Here is a 7,012-nt window from a genome sequence, read left to right as displayed (position 1 = left end):
CTGAAGTTAGAAAATGTCACAGTAAAGAATGTGTGATCCCATCTGCCTTTCTTTCTAGTATAGGTAATAAACAGTTTTTTAACAATACAGCTTTTAATGATTATGATGTGTGCTCAGAGGAAGGCGCTGTAGTACATTGTTCTTGTAAAGTTAGGCATGCACATTTTCTTATGAGTTACAATATAGACTCTCTTAATCATAACAGTTGAATCAATCTCTGGTGATCTTTTCCCATAAAATTCTGTCAATATGAACACCTGAAGACTGTTGTCAGTATCTAGGTATCACATATTTTGTCATCACACACCTCCATTCCCTTGGTGAGACAGTGACTATTTCTTAGAGTCTGAACTACTAGAACCTTTAAAATTTATTCATTTGTTTTTCTGTTGGCAAATGTTTTGAAATGAAAAAGAGCAAGCGATATATTTCTTAAAGTTTTCTTGTCTTACGGTGAATGATGAAGATCATTTTGCTGAAGAGTTAGTGGGCTACCCTCTCCATTAAATGCTGACTGAATAGTTGGTCCACCAAATCAGTTCTGGTGCAATCCTCCAGAGCAGCAAGATGAATTCAGGTTAGCATTTATGCGCATGTTCAAAATTGTATCCCTTTACAACTAGGAAAAATAGTTCTTTTTCTCCCAGTCTTACTATCTGTCCAGTTTTGAGGAGGTCTCTAATGTTCCTCTGGTATTTTGCTGTGCTTACACAAGCAGAAAGAAGAGTCTTAATGCTTACTGCTTGTTCTAAGTAGCTGGTCATTATGAATCCACTGGAGATTCAATACAACAGGACCACATATAATGAATATGCTCAATATTCAGAGATGTCTGAAGCAAGTGTTGGGCAGTTATGTGGCACTGGCTGAGCCATAATAAGAAAATTATTTAGGTGAAATGTTGCACAGTAATGAACTCTATATTAGACAAATCAGATGTTAATGTTAACAGGATTTCTTATTATTTTTTTTAATATTAAAGTCTGCAATAAACCGCCTCATTTCTTTTTCAGTTTTGAAGATCTTTCCCATCATGGAAACATCACATTTACATTGCTTTGACCTTTGTATGTCAATTAGTTTTTACCACTTTTTCTCTTATTAAGTTGTGTGTAATGCTTCCAGTTCATGAAAAATGGGGGGCAATGTCATCTTAAATGACTTGAAAAAGTTTTTACCTGTGATTGGACACAGTGGGCATTCACAGAAGATATTACTCCCCAGCCTTTAATATCCCAATACTCTTAAGTTTTCTGTGCACTTATTCTTGTGTAAAGGACTGCCTTTAACTATTTCACTCTTCTCTACCATGTACTAAACCCCTCGTTCCTGAAGTGCATTTATAGTGTACAACACCCAATTTATTCCACACGAAGAAGAACTAATAAGAATATGATGAACCTATCCACGTGGGCAAGTGATAAAATCAGTAATTATGTTAATTACTTTAAGGAATTGTAACTCAAAATATTTGGCAGATTTTTATATTTTTTTCCAGACATCTGCAAATCAATAAAATGGGAGAAAAGAAGAGATTCAGTGCCATGACCAAGGCCATGTTTTCCCTGTCAGATATGCTTCGTGCCAGCACTGGCTCCTGAGGGCCCCAAGAAGAGGCAAGGGTATGTGTCCTGTTTCTTTTCCCAACACTGGTTGACTTGAACTTTTACCCATTGTAACAGCTGCTGAAAGCTGCAATAGCTTTCTGTCTTCTGCTACAGTATTTGGAAGGAAAGGGCAACAACAACAACAACAACAAAGTTAGTTCCCTGATCAAGGGATATACCACATGTGTGAAGCTGGTTTGCTGCCACCCTCTTCTCCCATTACATGCATGCAGAGAAAATCATTAAAAGGACACCCATCTTCGTCAGAAAGGTTTAACACAGCTAAGCTCATTGAGACAAAATAACATAGAGCTTTGTTAAAAATCACAAGGATGACTTGAGGGCTACAAGTTGTCAGATGTAATGACTATGAACGAACAAGTTTGCCCAGAGCCTGTAAACCCACAGCAGAAGCTTTTTGGTCTTACTCACCGTAAGGTTCCAGGCAGTTGCAATTCATCCAGGCCAGCATTTCTGACAGGCAGCCAGATACCTTCACACCTGCACTCTGAGAGGCATTCAGAGGCTGAACGCTAAGCAGTGAGTATCATTGTTCCACAGTGCATTTGACACCAACATCCCCAGTGAAAACACTTAGCTTTGAATAGGAATAAAGCAATAGACAGGGGTGTGGAGAGCAGTTCGGTTAATTGCTTTGATCAAGACAAAATCTGTCTACTCACAGGAAGAGATGCAAAGACTGACATAGTAATGGAGGTGGGAAACTGCCTTTATTTTATTACAAGCACACCAGCAGTCTGTAACCCTGACAGTTGCGCAGCTATCCTTGGCTGAAGCTTTTGTATCAGCCAGAGCTAAGGGTCATCTAGATGTGTTTGCTAAAATGGATTTATCAGCCTCCACAAGTAGTTGTGGGTCTTGTCAGATCTACTGGTGAGCAAGTGTCCACAGACTACAGTGTTACTATTTGCTTAATTGATTGTGTCTGGGAGCACTGTTCTTAGCTACTAAAAACTAGAATCATATCATCATAGAATTATCTCATTTGGTGTTACTACATGCAGTGGTAGTGTCTAGATAGACACTTTAGAGACAAGTCTATCATTTTCTTTTCCAGAGTCTCAGATGAAAAATCAGAAAATCCTAATTATTTTTGTTGTTGTTGTTGTTATGGCTTTTTATGTTTCCACAAGTAGTAGACACTCCTTAGATACCAACCAGGGAACTTGCATCTTCAGCTCATATAACAGATGTTTAAAAATGCTAGGAAGCTGACAGCCACTTAGAGAAAATGCAAGAACTTTGCTCATTTATATCCACCTGAAGGAAAAAAATAAATAAAAATAAAAGGTACATTTCTCAGCTATGAAAAAATGAAAATGAAAGGCACAGGTCTTACTGGAAGTCTTTCAACTCTATGCATGTTTCTCAGATGCTTCTAAAAACCTTTTTATTTTTATAAAATCTGTCTAAATAAGTCACTAAAGAAATGAAAATAAATAAATAAGTCAGTGGCTAAACAGATTTTAGCCGTCAGAGGGGATTCATGGAAATTAATGTTATCTATGGGATAGCAAGTAAAATAACTGCAAGAACGTGTGTATGCATAATACATGTATGACTGTCTATACAAACACACATATATGTAACATGTATAAAAGAACATCTTTTAGGGGAAGTAGAATTTTGAATACCTCTGTTATTAGTTACATGCTATTTTACATAGAGAGATGAAGACACTGAAGCTAATAGCATGCTCCCCATTGAGCTCAGTGGACTTTAGATCAGGACCTAAATTATTGTAGTGCTGCTTTTTTCCCTACATATTCTGTGAGCAGTAACTCAGACAGGACATTTGTCCAATAAATTTCAGAAAGAAATAGATAACAAATATTATGCAAAGCAAAACAGGGGCAATAGCTATTTTAGTACTGTTATCAAGGCAAAATGTAAGGTTGTTAATGTATCTGACTAGGTTTTATCATGCCTGATAGTAATAATTTACTTTCAATAGACTTAATGGCCTAAGGTATTATACTATTATCATGTCAGTGCTGTATTAAGAGAGAATGCTAGCTTTAGTGCTAGCAGCAGTTTAGTTAGGAGAGTTTCTTCAAAGACCATTATGTTGTAAGCTATAGAAATTGCTATAACATTTTTATTTATAAGGGCATAAGAAGAAAGAACTTATCTAGTGTGTTAACAGCCATTGTCCTAATTCATGGTCTCTAACGTAATAACACTGAATATTATAGTGAGTGGGAGAAGATTAGCTTTGAAATGAGGAAGAATAAGAATTTATTTTAGATAGAGAGGAAGAAAGAACAACTGAAGGCAGATTGTCTAGAAATTGCTGGCAAGTTCTTTTACAAATATGCTGAAAGTTTTCATTTTAATTTTTAAACAAATTGATTTTTGTGTGTATTTATTTTGTATTTCAATCTGAGAAATGTATGATACACAGTATGATTTATGTTGAAGATAAGGAGTTTTGTTTATAAGCCACTGTGCACACTCACATGATGCCAATACTAAAAAGAAATTTGCATGGGCTAATTTTGTGTAAGCTGCTGGCTGCCTTGCAGGGAAGCATTAAACCTTTTAAAAGGCTGACATTCTGCATTACTGTCCAGTGGCAGTGGCAGGGGATGTTGTCAGTATGGGCTTCCTAATAGACAAAAGTGGATGCAGAACCAGATGTGGCCTCCTAGTAATTAGGAGGACAACAAAACAGTGCAAAGCAGCATTTCCTATCATGTGACTAGTGCATGTGGCACACAGGATAATGCTAATAGGGAGCTACTGTCCCCATAGCTCTTCTTATAAATTTGTTCCTGCTCACAGACAGATCTTCTCCTTATGTTAAATTTACTTCCCTTGGGTCACTCTGGGATCTGTCATGCAGGTTCCTATCAGGCATCAAGTGTCTAATTAAATCAATTATATCAATTTCTAAGGCTATTGCCAGACATTTTCTGCCAGCATTGAGAACTTATAAGAAGGATCCCAAGAGCTTAATCATCTCATATACAAAAATCAATAATTTAAAATGTATAAAAGTAAAATCAGCAACAGCTTATTTAAGTATATAGTTTTTATTCACTTCTTATGGAGACTTTTAAAATTCACATGTAGAAATTTCCATATTTAAACTGGAGAACTATCAGCTCTTCAGCTTCTTCTTGCTACTATAGGAGAGGTGATATGGTATGGCTTAATATTGTCTTATTTTAGCTTCATATCATCTGACAGCCCTCCTAATCTGCAAGGCTTGATAGCATCGTCTTTCTATAAATACATATTCCCTGGGAATCTATTGGGATGGGACTCAGGTGCTCTATCTCCTTCAATTATATTGCTTGATACAGTATGTCTGTGCACTGCCTGCAACAGCTGAGGTACCTGCAACGTCTTCTCTCCTCCAGAGAGGATCAATGTCCTGCAGATGGTGTCTTCAGGCTGTGTAAGGACCAGGTGCATGGGAACAAAGTTAAAAGTCACAGGTGATGACCAGAGTGATGGGAGTTGCAGCATAGGGTGGGGAAATCTGTTGTGGAACCTTGACATTAAAAACCTCCTGTTGTAGGTTCAGAGATGAACCTTGAAATTAGCTTGCTACAGACATGTAACCTGGTGTCTTATCTTTGGGTGGTTGTGCTCATGCAGACCTGTTACTGACTCACTTATCTTTATGAACAGAGTCTTTTTGGTTTTAGCAAGGCTTCATATAAACAATTAAACAGAGGTATTTATGCATAGTATAGATGAGTATCCTTTGGGGTTGACATGTTTTAGAATAGTCTCAGTAAGTAATAATCTCAGTCAGTAGAGATAGTATATGCATAAAATTTTGGAGATATAGATATGTCTGCATATTGGTCAAGTATAAAAATATTAAAAATATCCTGATCTACCTTTCAATCTGATTTTAATGATTTTCAGTTAAACCTATAGCATGATGTGTTTTAGATGTAAGTTATCTTGTAGTAGTAAGATAATTGAAGTGAATGAGGAAAAATGTACTTTATTTATTTTTTGTGTACGTTAAACCTCTTACTGTTGCATTTAGCACAGAGAAAATAAGTTATCTGCCTCCAATGTAAAGTAATTTGCCCTACTAGAGTGATAGAGATATTCCCAAAGGTAAGCTACCACTCTGAAAAAAGAAAACAGCATTAGACATTTAAGGCTTCAATGGTTAAAACGTTTACCTCATAAATATTAAAGCCAAGCCGAAGCTTCTAACTCTCCCACTCCTGTAAAGGATGGTGTTCAATCACAGTGAAGTGGAGAGGGTGTCGGTGAAGATGCTGAAAAGGATCAATACAGTTCCCTAGCAACAGAGCTACGTGCCTGGGGTTCCTGCATCCACAGGGACCTTCTGACCCACTAAATCAAGGCAGCAGCTTTGCCTCTGCTTTCATTGTGTAACTTAGAGCAAACATTTCCACTGCTCTGTATATCTCAGATCAACCCATAGATAAGAGAAATGAGTAGCAATGGGGTGGGAGGAAGCTAATTATATCACTCTTAAAAAGACGAGCACATTGTCTGTTAGGATAATCCTTGGGAGAGAGGTAGCTTTGTGAAAGGGAAGAAACCTCAAATTCTGTGATACAGCTATTGCGTTCTAATATCAAATGACGGACCTAATGTTAGTTTTATTATAGAGCAATCACAGCCCGTAGTCATGGAGTATAGCTTCTGAGCAGAGGTTATATTAACTGTGTTCACAGGGCTGCATAATTATTCTCATCTGATGGAAAATGCAGACAGTGAAAAAGCATACACAGCTTTTTTGTTTTGCTATCCTTTTAACATTGTTGAACTTCATAGTTAAATTGTGGGTGAGTGGTAGCTTAAAAATAACTTAATTTCCTATTATGAAACAGCATTTTTAGCATTCTTCCATTCTCTATGAGAAAGCACTGACTCAGTATGCATGTCTTTTTTTTTTTTTTTTTTTCACTCCTTCCCATGTGCTCAAAGCCAATGTGGGGTTCATGTGAAATATCTGTTTTGGTTACAAATTTGGTTCCCTAACCAAAAAAAGACACCAAAAGAGGAGAAGCATACAGTTAAATGTCAACTAACTTAAAGTCAGAAGCTTCCTGAGTTCATTATTTTCCTCAGCATATTGCAGGAAGAAATCGGCTACATATGTTTCCTATCAGGATAATGAACATTTTACTATGGTTATCATAGAAGTATGCATTATTCTTGATGCCTTTGACAATGTTTAATGTGACTGCATTATTCTTCTTCATATACAGTATCATGAGTATATTGTCTGTATGTTTTGACTGCTTCTCGCTTTCTGTCTCTCCTCCTTAAAGAAAAAATAAACAAACCAAACTAACAATTAAAACTCTTCCAGTGTTGGATACTTGAACAGCCTGTATGACCTCTACATGAATTGAGTAGGCCTAACAGTGACAGAGATG

The sequence above is a fragment of the Anser brachyrhynchus genome (assembly GCF_964034855.1).
Source record: "Anser brachyrhynchus genome assembly, chromosome: 2".
NCBI lineage: Eukaryota > Metazoa > Chordata > Aves > Anseriformes > Anatidae > Anser > Anser brachyrhynchus.
The sequence above is the reverse complement of the archived record's forward strand: the minus strand, read 5'-3'. Positions refer to the sequence as shown.